The sequence below is a fragment of the Arachis ipaensis genome, chromosome B9 (genome assembly GCF_059453495.1).
Source record: "Arachis ipaensis isolate K30076 ecotype BB chromosome B9, ASM5945349v1, whole genome shotgun sequence".
Classification (NCBI taxonomy): domain Eukaryota; kingdom Viridiplantae; phylum Streptophyta; class Magnoliopsida; order Fabales; family Fabaceae; genus Arachis; species Arachis ipaensis.
In genome coordinates this window covers 141671477-141685455 of record NC_142444.1, presented here as the reverse complement: position 1 = coordinate 141685455, position 13979 = coordinate 141671477, and the positions used below count along the sequence as shown (strand labels likewise).

The window sequence follows — 13979 nt, the reverse complement described above, 5'->3', positions numbered from 1 at the left end:
TTTAGCATTTTAAAAGATTAATTTTACTTTTGCTAATATTTATCTTTCAAAAATTTTAAGATTAATTATTTTTGTTATTATTTTTATTACAAATCAAATAATATAATATAAGGTTAAAATGGTATTGAAGTAAAACGATAAAAAGAAAAGAATTATCTACCCCCAATAAAAAATTCTACAAAAAGGAGAGAGTACCTGGAAAAGAAAGAGATAGAGGAAGAACAGGAAGAAAAAAAGTATCTCTGAACAAAGCAATAGGAAAAATAAGAAGGGGTAATAGTGAAAAAAAAAGGAAAACAAAATTTATAAAATTGTCCGTGTCCACTCTTCTAAATCCCGTGTCCATCATTGTCCTTCGTGAAAGAGTGGACACAAAAGTATAAAAAAGTATCTCGGAGACAATATGTCCACTATCCATGTCTCTGCTTCCAAACAAGTGTTGTCCATGTTTTCGTGTCCTGCCCCCGAAGCTACCGAAGCTACCGAAGTTCCAATTTATAAACAGGGATCACAAATGCACTAAACAACAAATATACAAAAACGGAGCTTACTCAGAAATGGAACTCGTTCGAGACAGACGTCTCAGGATCGCACCATCCGACACCGTTGGAGACCTTCGACGTCACTGACTGGAACATTTCCGGTGGCGACGACAACCTTGCTCCTAACCAGAGCGAATTCGGGAAAATCTTGAGTCAAATCTTGCTTCTTCTTACTTCAAAACATGTTACACGTCAATTTTCTATTTGTCGCTGTAACATGGTCACCTAATCACCTTATTAGCGATTGACCGAAGACAGCCACAGAAAATGTATTTACTTAAAAATTGTTAAATAATTTTTTTAAATATATTTTTTCTTAATTTAAATTTAAAAAATAATTTTATAACATAATATTAAATTTTTTATTATTAAAAATTTAGTATTGGATTTTTGTTTAATTCTAAAAAATTAGAAAAAACATAAGATAAAAAATTTATACAAAATTCATAAAAAATACTCTTATGTTAAAGAATATATATTAGAGATGTAATTATTTGTATATTTTGTTTATTAATTTAAGTATTTAAAAAATATTTTTTAATAAATTAATAGAATAAATAGTCATTTTTTATCATCAAAGATTTAAATGCTGATAAAATTAACTATAATAAATTAAAAATCATTTAATACCCACAAAAGATATCATCTGTTCGACAAAACTAACAAAATGTTAACTACATGTCAATTTTATTTTAAAATACTATTATTACCCTCTCTTTTTTACCAACAAATCACGACAAATACGGAGCAAAAAGGGGAAGGAAAAAAGCAAATATCAACAATAGTAATGACATCCTCTCTTTATTTTATCTCTCTATCCCTATCTGTCGTTGCTTGCCGTAGAAACAGCGACAACATTCTCTTTTATCGTCTCCATCTTCACACTTTTTTCTTCTTCTTCTTCCTTCCTCTCCCTCTCTCCCTCTCTCTCTCTCTCTCTCTCTCTCTCTCTCTCTATATATATATATATATATATGCCTTTCCACCTCTCTCTCGCCTGCCACTACAAGAAAACACCTTTATTGCCACGCTTTTAAAACGTGACGAAAAGCGAAAAAAAGTGTGGTGATAGATTTTGCCATGCTTTTTGAGCTACCGCCACACTTTTAAAAGGGTCACATTTGCAAGCGTGACGGTTGCTCTATCGCCACGCTTTTAGTGACCTATCGCCATGCTTTTTTTTGCCACATTTTTTACAGATTACCACGCTTTATAGCGTAGTATGTGAGATATGGCCACCCTTTCAAAATGTGGCAATAAAGAGAGAAATGACCACGCTTTTAAAGTGTGGCAATAGCGAGAGATACGGCCACGCTTTTAAACAGTGGCAATAGCGAGATACGACCACGCTTTTAAACCGTGGCAATAGCCTTATCAAATTTAAAAAAGAAAAACTTTTTCTGACTTTAACTTTATTGCTGCATAATATAAATTTTTAGTCCTTTTTTCATTACCAAACCTATAAATATAGTACGCAATTGTTATTATAAGACAAATCAAACAATAATTAGTGACATATATAATTTTTGCTATAATTGTTTTATACATTAAAAAACTAATACTCAAATACAAAATAAATCTCTCTCTCTCTCTCTCCCTCTCTCAATTCAATTCAATTCTATGCTTTCAGGTTTCAGTAAAACAAGGTATTTAATGAGTCAGAGTAACAGAGCCACTACACTATATTAAATAATTAAAGTCAATTAATTAATTTTTTAAGGAAATGGCAACATCAAGTTCTTCACTCTTCCCCCAATCTCCCTCATATAAAAAATAGCAACATTAAGTTCTTCCCTCTTTGCATCTTTATAAATCTCAGAGACATCTTTTTTGGCCTTCTTTGAGGAGAAGCAACAGCAGCATGATGAAGGAGATGTTGGTAAGTTGGGTATGGAAGGCAAACTACAACCATAAAGAGCTTGTCTATTGAAAACACATCCAGTTCTCATATACATAGGTCATTAAATTCCATCAAGTCCTTTCATGTTAACCTGAAATGGATCAAGGTTAAAAAGTGCTGTGAATACTTATTTCATTGTTATATAATTCTACCACACACAATACAAAATTTCTGTTGAAACAGTTTGTTTTGATTTAAACTCACATCGAAGAAAATTGTGTTGCGATTTGCATATCGATCACTGCGATCAATACCGTTGAATCTCTGGGGGAACTGCACATAACAGACATCTCTACCAACTTTTGAATCCATAAGAAAACATATTGCTTTCCGGACAGCCTTGCTATTGTTAACATAATAATCACAATCAAGATTGAGAATGAAGGGAGCATTTGTGAGAACTACTGAGACCCTCACCCATATAAATCCAAACAAGAATTAACAGGCCTAATAAAATTTCAATGATCTTAATAAGGATATGAAACACTAATCCAGATAAAGTTTTAAGCATTCTTACCAATGCATTTTTAGCACCAGCCTTTTTGTGATGATGGTAACCTGGCCTTTTCTTTCTGGAAACATACACTAGCCTAGGAAGTTCATTCCCTTCTATGTCATGTGCACCAATGTGTCCAAGGAAAACCTACAAATAGCAAATAAGAGAAAAAATCATTTGAATATAGGACACTTTAAATTGGCAAAAATAATTTAGTCCTTGAAGTTAGGCATTTAACTCTGCCAATAGATTTGATTCAACAAATGGTGAATGGATATACCTGAATCATGCCAGGGTGATCGTGCGAGTTATTCCCGAGCCAAGGGGTTCCATCTTGCATAGTCCGATCCATCCTTCTTCTGGTGTTTTCTGTGCCTTGGCTACCAAAGCATTGATTCTTACTTTATACTCATCATAGTCTCTCTGGAAGATAATCATGATTCATGAGATACTCCATTTGGATTTGGAAAAAGAACAATGTAATGTAATGTAATGAATACCTTCATAGCTCTACGTTCCTTCACAAAAAAGGTTGAATTTTGTCTTTGAGGTTGCCAATCTTCTGAGAGAAGTAGAACTCAGGCGCTCGCGGCTAAATCGAGTACTGCTTGCAAAATGGAACCCACTTTCTTGCAAAATCAGTTGTCTCCACATGGGATTCAAATGTAAGCATTGCAGCACCATCATCAAATACATAACATGATACTTTATCCACAAGGTAGTCCACAACAAGAATAGAAAGCACTGTGTTAACTGTGATAAGCGGATGTTCCTTCAATGGATCCACTGTACTGACAAAGAAATCCACAGCAACAAGCTGAGATGGTTCACCCTCTCTTTCAAACCTGACATTCCAACATAGATCACATATGAGTTTTCACAATTAACACATCTCAATCAATTCATCAAACAACAAAATTTATATTTCAATTCCAATTGAGACTTTTATGAAGCTATAGAAATTAGGAACACCATTGCAATTATATACTTAAAAGAAAAAGAAATTAGTGAGATGCAGTCATACAACATGATTTTTAAGACACAAGTTATGATACTCATTGAATTTTTGTTTTATTCTCTAATTAAGTAAAAGGGTGTAACAATTATTATGAGATGTGCTAAAATTAGTAATTAGATGGTATGTTTTTATATGCAGAATATCAAGCTAGCCTTTTAAAGATTTTGGACAAAAAATGATTATTTATTTTAAGAAATAAGAATTAAATTGATATCAACAAAGAACATTAGATAAATAACTAAACTATGTCAATTTTGAAAGCATCAACTTTGAAAGATATGTATATATCTTTGAAAGACTAACTTAGATGTTCTTCTTTCTTTCTTATGCAAAAATGCTAAAATTAGTACTTTAAGGATTGTTGACATAAATTTAGTCCTTTTTATACTAAATTATGTCAATTTTTAGACTGATCAAATTATTCAACAAAATTTTGATAGAACTAACTTGAAGTGAATTACATAGGAAGTAGAGGAGAGGGAGAAAGTGGTGCGACGGATGTGGGAGGTTTACACCCACAGCACCACTGCAAAGGTTCTGCAATTTTGGTCAAATGCATTCATGCTTCCTACGAACATTTGGTGAGTGATGTACCTTCAATCAGAGATGCTGCCATCTTAGAAATTGCTAAGATGTCTATCCAATTTCTCAGTTTGCAACAATAGCTTCCAATTCAACTTCAATCTGAATCTGTAAGCTAACTTATTATGCAGAGTTGCTATGAAAATCTTTTTAGCATGCTAGATTCATATGCAATCAAAATCTATAATATGATTAAAGTTGAAAATTTGCACAATGAAAATCTGTAAGCTGAATACCATACACAATGAAGAAATACCATTCCAAATCCCTAGTATTCAGCTTCGACAATACTAAAAAATCACATACAACATGATTTTTAAGATTCTAACAAAATTACAAAAGACAAAACAAAATAGTAAATGACTAATCAAGACACATACACAAACACAATTTTACCCATTCTGAAGAGTAATGTAAACTTTGAAGAAGTTTTGTCATCCATCAACAATTGTTATACTAAAAACAGTATATGTAACAACAACCATGGAAAAAAAAGTCCTAAAAAAAAAGGAACAAGCCATTTCAATGGATAGATTATTACCTTACCACAACCTTCATGAGGACATACAAAATCCCTCTCCCCTATGTGAATGAGAAAATGCCTTTTCAACTTTGAGCTATCAAGAAATTTCTAAAACACAAACAACTTATCAATAGAACAATATATAGATACAAGAGATGCATGTGTGTGTTCCAAGTAACAAAATCATTACCCTTTCGCACCCCTCATAGTTACAAACAAATTGTCTCTCTCCATGACTGTGAGAATGTTTCCTCAATGCACCAACATCAATGAACGTCTTTCCACATCCTTCATAGCTGCAAAGAAAAAACACTTCAGTAGTTGGCTCTGGTTTTGGTTCAGGTACAACCGGTTCTTTTTCCTTTTCCTGCAATGCCTTCAAGGCATCCTCTAAGCAAAGTAAAACAAGAGAAATGTTAGGCAATAGTAACATCTATACAAAGGTTGAATACTAGTTCTAGAAGCTACTACACAAAAAATGGAAAAGCAACATAAGTTACAATACTAACCTCTAACCCATCTTAAGAGCATGCATTTCCCTCCAGTGGCTACAACATCTTAGGGAACCCTGGCAGGAACATTGCGCCAACAAATTCTACTTCCAGCAACAAAAAAATTTACTCTGTGATATGTTCAGCATCAAATTCTATATATAGCAGCAAATTTTACTTCTAGCAACAAATTCAGCTCATTGATAATTTTTAACAACAAATTCAAGTATAATAACTTTCAGAAACAAAAACTTAAACTCCAATTCTCCAAATATGATTTCTAGCAAAACAAAATTAGCTAAATAAATATTTCAGCAACAACCTCAACTTTCTGCAACAAATTCAAGATATAATGATGATTTATAGCAATGAAATTAAAAAAGAAATAATATGGCCGAAGGAAGATGAAAGTCACCTATCCAGGGACCAACTCACGGCGACGGAATCGTTGATAGCCGAAGTAAGAAGATGAGCTTGCGACGGTGACAGAGCGCGACAGAGCTTACGACGGTGACAGAGCGCGACGAGCTTGAGTCTAAAATGGCCGCGAGAAAAGCGATATACCAGAGAGAGAGGTCGACGGCGAGATTAAGTGAGCTTGTGGGAGAGTGGTGAGAGAAGTGAGAAGAAACTCAAAGGAGGGTTAGGGGTGCCAGAAGAGGGATTGCCAACGAAGGCATTGCGAGCGCCAGCGACGTTCTTCCCGGAGTGCTTTTAGGGGTTCTTCGTCGCGGTTAGGGGTTTTTCGTGAGGGACAGTGAAGAGAGGATGTCTGGTAGGTAGTTCTTTCATGGCGAATCCCTGTATAATGAAGACAGAGTTAGGGTTAGGGTTAATCGTCGCTTCATGGAGCGCTTAGGGTTATCTGAACTAGTTAGGGTAATTGTAAGAAAGAGAAAGATAAAGTTTGGAAGAGTAGATAGATGGTGTTGTGCAAATTGTAACTTAGAATTTTGAAGGGACTTCATTGAATTTTTTTTCCGGAACCTTTTGGCCACGCTTTTGAAGCGTGCCAAAAGAGTAGTAGGAAATGACCACGCTTTTAAAACGTCCTTATAACAAAACCCTATCGCCACGCTTTGAAAGCGTGCCTATTTTTCTCTATGGTTACGTTTTTTTAAGCGTGACAAAAAAAGCGTGGCCAAATATCGGATCAGTTGCTACCCTCAAAAAAGCGTGGCCGTTGACTCCTTTCACCACGCTTTTAAAGAATAGCAAAAAAAACGTGGCCAAATCTCTATTCAATCGCCACCCTCACAAAAGTATAGTCATTGACCACTTTTAACCATGCTTTTAAAGTATGGCAAAAAAAAAATATGACCATAAACCTTTGTTCTTGTAGTGCACATGCCCTCAATTTCTCTCTTTTACACCTCAGCGACAACCACAACAGTAACTCCACTGTCATTGTCCTCGTCCACCACACAACTCAAATCCATAGTCATCCTTAATTAGCATTTATGGGTGATTTGACTTCTTTTTATATTTTTTAATGTGAGTAAAATTTGATTAAAATGCTAATAAATTGAAGATGATTATTTAATAGGGGTGGTAAAATGGGTCGAATCTGTCGGGCCGATCCGCTAAAAAGACGGGTCGAGCTAGATTTTGGAACCCGCCAAATTAAAAAAATTCGCCAAATTTGCACCGCTAAATTTGCGGGCCTCGCCCCGTCAGGCAAAGGATTTTTATTTTGTCTTTTTTTTATTAAATAAAAGAGTGATTACTACTACAAAATTAATAATTATATAATTTTCAAACACTTTTTTTTTCATTTTTAGTTTTATTCTTCTTTTAATTATTAACTTTATTTATTTTATTTTACAATTTCGTATATATGCTTAAATTATGTGACTTATTTTTTAAAATAAAAATGGTTCTATTGATAAATATTATTTTGAACAATTTTATTGAAGTTAAAAGTTAAAAAAAAGATAGCAAAAAAATTTATATTATAATTTGACTACTTTTTATTTGTATTAATTTTTTAATTATTATTTTTTTATTAATTTTAATGAATTTTATTTTTTTAAAAAAAGAGTCAAGTAGGCTAGCCTGTCGGCCCGTCAATCTGCCATAAAGCAGGGCGGACTAGCATTTTGAACCCATTTTAGTTAGCGGGGCGGACTGGTCCACCCTGTTTATAGTACGGGTCTATGCGGGACAGGTTGGGGCGGACCGACCCGCTTTGCCACTCCTATTATTTAAGTAGAAATTTTTTTTCTAAAGGAGATTACGAAGAAGGTGAAAAGAGATGGTGGTGATAGTAGTAATTACAATAATAGTAAAATTAAAAAAAAAAAATAACAAAAAATAGAAATTAAAATAGACATTAATAAAATTTATTAATCGTGTTAACTCAAAGTTAATATACTGTTAGTTTTGTCAAATATATAATATTTTTTTGTGAATATTAAATTAATTTTAATTTGTTACGATTCATTTTGTCAATATTTAAATTTTTTATGATAAAAATTAATTATTTATTCTAAATTAATATATTTAGTAATTTGTAATCATTAAAATTTACATAACTTCTATGTACGTAGACTGAGGAGTGGGCTCTCCTCATTAACATGCATCTTGCTGCGTGGAAAACGTGGCACCGACACCGATTATTGTACGAATGATTTGTCACGGGCCGTATAATTTGATTAATAAAAATATTATTTTTATATTAAAAATATTATTAAATTTATTTTTAATATATATTTTATATTATATATATTTTATATTAATAATTAATTTTATTAACTAATGTCAGAAATTAATTTAATAATAGAATAAAAAATAGTATAATTTAAATATATTAGTACATAGTGTATTATGCAAAAATGTAAACCTGTAAATTAGCAGTTTTGCAAAATACAAGTCACGTTTGACAAAAAAAAAAAAAGTAAACTAATTGATTGCTGCAAAAATGCAATCTGTATTTTGCAGGAAGGTGTAACCACATTGTAAAATGTGTCTCGTGTATACATACAAGACTTATAATTTTGACCGCTTTTTTGCCTTAACAGGCGTGAAACGCGACTTGGGTTTTGCATGTTCTTAGAGCATAGTGCAAGGTGCGTTTTGCAGGAAGCAAGTTTGCATGTTCGACACATGTATATGAGGAGATCTTTATATCTGTGTTTTGGGTTTTGCGTGAAGGAAGGAGAGAAAGTGTTTGTTTCTGCGTTTTGTGTGAGCGAAGGAAGGAAGTAGTAAAATCGTTCTTCCGGAAGAGGAAAAAGCTTGAATCAGGAGTAAAATTAGAGAGAAGAAACGGTTCTTAATTTTACATTATTTCAAGAACACATTATTATTAAATATTTGAATCATTCTTAAATGAATAAATAATTTTTATTTATTAGTGTTATTATTAGAGTTATTAGTAGATTTTTTACTATTATAGAATAAACTACTAAAATAATATTCAAAAGTTTACAAAACTGACAAAACAAATCTCAAAAGATGCTAAGGACAAATAACCTCCTGAAATATTTAAAAACACGACAAAAAGAACTAAATATTAAATATATATATTTTAAATAATAATTTTAGAGATCAAATTTTGATGTAATTTTTTGCAATCTTATTAAAAAAATAAGATATTTTCATCTTTAAAATTTGGTAATATTTTGTTAAGTGAATTTAAAAAAATTTTTTTTTATTGTGAATGACTATATTTAAAAAAAAAATTATATTTTGCATCGAATTTTTTTGTGCATTTTCTAAATATTTATTCAATGTTGCCACAAAAATTTAGACCTAATAGATAAATTGATTGCTAAAGATAAAAGTTCGTTTGTTATGTACAAAAAATATAATATTTATTAATTATTTTTGTCATATTTTTAAATCATTCAAAAATAATTTTATTGATAACATCTTTTAAAAATCTTTTTATTAACACTAAATTTTTCGAACACCAAATTAATAGTTAATCCTTTACTATATAATGTTCGTATTATTATTATTATTATTATTATTATTATTATTATTATTATTATTATTATTATTATTATTATTATTAATAATAATACTAATTATTATTATATATTAATAGTTTAATATTTGTACGATTGTTATTATTTTTATAATAATTATTATTAATATGGTCACTATTATTATTAATTATTATTTTATTATTATTATTATTATTACTACTGTTACTGTTATTATTATGATTATAAATTATTATTATTATTAATATATTATTATTATGAATAATATATTATTATTATTAATTATTATTATATATGATTAATTGTAATTATTATTATACTGTTTCTGTTGTTATTATTATTTTTATTGTTATTATTATTAATTATTATTATCACTGTAACTGTTATTATTATTATGGTAATTATAATTAATTATTATTAATATATTATTAATTATGATAATATTATTAGTATATTATTATTATTATTATTATTGTTAATAGTAGTTTAATAGTTCTAATATAATAGTATTAGTATTAATATAATATTAGTATTATTATTTTTATTTTTGTAGGCTATTAGAAATTTGTTGTCCAAAAAAGTTGATCTGTCGTTAGAACTTATAATGAGATAGTTGAAGCAGCCCTAGTATCAACTGGTTTTCGTCACATTTTGCGAATAGGCGAAACGAGAGGATATCTTTCACTGTTTAATGTTTTGGTGGAGCGATGAAGGTCTGAAACACACACATTTCACCTTTCAGTTGGTGAGGTGACTATCACACTAAAAGACGTCACATATATACTTGGTCTATCGGTTAATGGGGAGCTCGTGATAGACAGAACGGACAACAATCACGAGCTGTTGGTGGAGAACTACTTAGCAATTTTGTTAGGTCGTCGCCGGTCCAGACGATTACACATTGGGGAAGGTAAACCTGGCATGGGTTGGACGATGCAGAGACACCAAACCGTTAGACACACAGGAGTCGGTCGAGTGATATGTCCGGGCGCACATATTATGCGTGCTTAGAACGGTTGTGTTTCCAAATAAATTAACAAATTCTGTAAACTCGAAGTTTTTACCTCTTTTTCGAGATTTTCACCGCATTCGACTTTACAGTTGGGGGCAGCTTGTTTGGCACATCTGTACTAGTCGTTGTATTGTGCATCGCTTGCAATACAACTGTAAAGAGATAGACGACTCCCTTTTTCTGCTTTTTGTTTGGGCATGGGAGCGTATGCCGTTTATAGCACCTGTTCCTCGCAATGAGCTTTCAGTAGTTGGTGTTCCAATTGAGCAATGATAATATTATTTTTATGGCCCTTATTATTTTTACTATTATTAATATTATCATTATTATTATTATTGTTATTATGTTGATTATAACCATTCTAAACTAATTTAGGTAGAGTCATTAGCACTAACTACCGAGATATCCGCGAAGGTCTATGGCACACTTTAGGAAACAACTAGATGATATGGGAGTCAATGACGTACATTTTAATAATTTATGTTAAGAAGTTTATTATGTTTAATAATTTAACTAATTGTCGTCATATTTATTGATTTCCAGTTTATATGGCGGTTGATGCGGGTTTTACACTACAAACTACTGGCAAGTACATTGGGTCGTACCAAGTAATAAATTTACGGTGAGTGAATGTCAATCCCACGAGGATTAATTGACTAAGCAAACAATGGTTGATTGGTTATTCTAGTTAGACAAGTGAAATTGAGAGTTTTGAATATCAAATAACATAAAACAGTGAATTAAGGAAAGCAACAGTAAATGTGTGAAGAAATAAGTATGAGAAAAGAGTTAGGGTTTTGAAGATGTTTAGATTTTTGGATTAACAAGTATTTTCTTCTACCTTGATCATGCAAAGAGCTTATTCATAGAAAATCCTAGGTGATTGAATTCCAATTCCTTGGCAATTCAATCTCTTCTAGCCTAATCAATCGTCAATTCCTTGATTAATTAATTGTGTTAAAAGGGTTAAGTTCAAACTCTTGTTTAAAGGCCACACAATTCTTAAGAACCCAAAAATAATCCGATTATATGTAACGTATTACATTAAATCCATATAATTGAAGAATTATGAGAAAAGGGTTTCAAGCTTTAATTCCAATTTTTTCAAGATTCAAAGGAATTCAATTTAGAGTAGGTTATTTTCAAATATACCCTAATCCGTAGGATGAAGAACGAAGCCAATTCTTGAATATAAATCAATTCATTAATCAAAGAGTATAAGAACAAACAGTATTAATCTATCAAAATAAACAAAGCTCCTAACCTTAACAATGGGGTGAGGTATCATTAAGAAAAATATTAAACTAAAAAATAACTAAAAACTAAAGAAAATAGAAAAATAGAAATCATGCAAATGAAAAGAAATAAACAAAAAACCAAAACATAAACAAGAAAGAAGAGAACTCAACCACCTAAATGATCATGGTGGTCATTCCCCTCATCCGGTTGTGCTCCTTGTGGTCCTCGTAGCCTCCCTATCTCTTGTCTCACTTGGGTGAGCTCGAGGCACTGACTTTCTTAGTCAGTCCCAATCTGATGGAGAAGGATGCTATGACTATCTTGATTCACCCTCATTTGCTCAAGAGATACAGTGAGTTGTTGCCAATACTCTTGTGGCAGAAAATAGTGTCCTTGAGGCATGAGGGGTTGCTCTTGTTATGGTGGAGCTTCTTGTGCTTCTTCGGCTTGATCTCTCTTTTGAACTCTTGCATATTCCCTTGCATACTCCATTGTTTTCTTGGAAATTGGCCTCTCAATGGGGATGAGAAAGTTTTCTGCACACTCACTCTAGAGGTTTCACATAGGCGGTGAATGAGATGCGAAAAAGCTAACTTGGCATGTGAGGAAGGGTTGGAGGCAATGTTGTATATTTGTAGTGAAAAATTGTATCCTCCACCTCTACCTCATACCCTATCATGATACAATGGATCATGATGCTCTGTTCACAATGCACTCAAAGCGGTTTCTTGTTGGAATAATGGATCTTTGGATAAACTCCAACCACCCTCTTGCTACTAGTTTGAGGTCAGTTTATCCTAATTTTTTCGGCTACCCGTTTGCACCCAGTCTCCACTGGGCACCCGGGAGACAAATGTCAGCAAGTACTAGATCATATCTTCAATCTCGTCTCATCCTTTCACTGTAAGTGTTCAAAGTGTGACTTGGGGGTAGTAGTTGGAGGATCTCCCTGACGCTCCTTAGACTAAAATCAAGGACTTTTTCTCTCATAAAATTAAAGTGCGGTTGTCCTTTTTATTCACCTCGCGGACATCCCGGTATGTAATCCAAGCATTCCCATCGAATTCTTGGACCTTCAATTGACCCACCTCGATGTGCAGCTTGAAAATCACGCCCCAGTCTCTTCTCTCAATTTGTTGCGGGATTTCCGGATACTTATCCGAGTTGAGATCAAACTTAACTTCCGGAATAACTTTCTTCTTGCTCGTGAGCTCAAAGAAGTGCTCCTCATATAGCTTGGAGCGGAACCTTCTTGAATCATAGGAGCCAGTCACCGGTTCCTTGCCCTTTCTCTTCCGAGATGCTTCTTGACTCTTTGGTGCCATTGATGAAGGGAAAATAAGAGCTTGTTCGACAATACCAAACTTAGAAGTTTTCTTGTCCTCAATCAAAAAGAAAATAGAACAAAGAGAAAAGAACAGAAAGTTTAGAGGGAGCAAGAAAGGAGAAGGAACATTGAAAGGGGAGGAGTGTAGTGGATAAGGAAGGGGATAATGAGTGGAGAGAATGGTGGGATGCACTGGGATATATGGGGAGGGGGTAAAATTAAAGGAAGAAAGGGGGGGGGGGATACGAATAAGGGGGGAGTTATAGGGGTAAGTTGGGGTTTATAGGGAAGAGGGATTTGGGGAAGAGGGTTTGACGGGATTAGAGGGGGGAGTAGGGAATGTCAGGATATGGAAAAAGGGAGAGGATTTGGGGATTTGAGGAGAGAATCAAGAGATTGGATTTAAAAATTTTGAATTCAAAAAGAAAGGGGGCTTTTCAACATGCTTGGCATTAAACGCTGATGAGGTGGCGTTTAGCGCCACCCTACTCGAACACCAAACTTGGCTATTTCCATCTCGGCACTAAATGCCAGCTTATGGTTTTTTTTTTTGACCACCTTGGCGCTAAACACTAACAGCCAGCGCTAAATGCCAAGGTGGCAGTGGCTCCTCCCTTGGTTTGCGTGCACCTGGCACTAAACACCGGGGCACCAGAATGCAGCTCCAACTTTAAAACATTCTCCTGTCGTTTCCAAGTGTACCTGTTATCTATTTCAATCAATCTGCATGACTCCAATAGAACCAAAAGTAAAGAAAACTAATAAATAAAAACATAATAAAATTAGGAAATTAATTCAAGGATACAAAGCGTTGGGTTGCCTCCCAAAAGTGCTTCTTTAACGTCACTAGCTTGACAGTTCATCTCTGCTGCGTAAGCAGATGAGTAGTCTTCTGGCGA

General features: G+C 33.1%; 1 pseudogene; it reads right to left on the bottom strand.

Moving 5' to 3' along the window:
* Positions 1-2257: 2257 nt before the first annotated feature.
* Positions 2258-13078, bottom strand: LOC107615985 (cellulose synthase A catalytic subunit 8 [UDP-forming]-like; annotated as a pseudogene).
* Between the last annotated feature and the right edge of the window lie 901 nt (positions 13079-13979).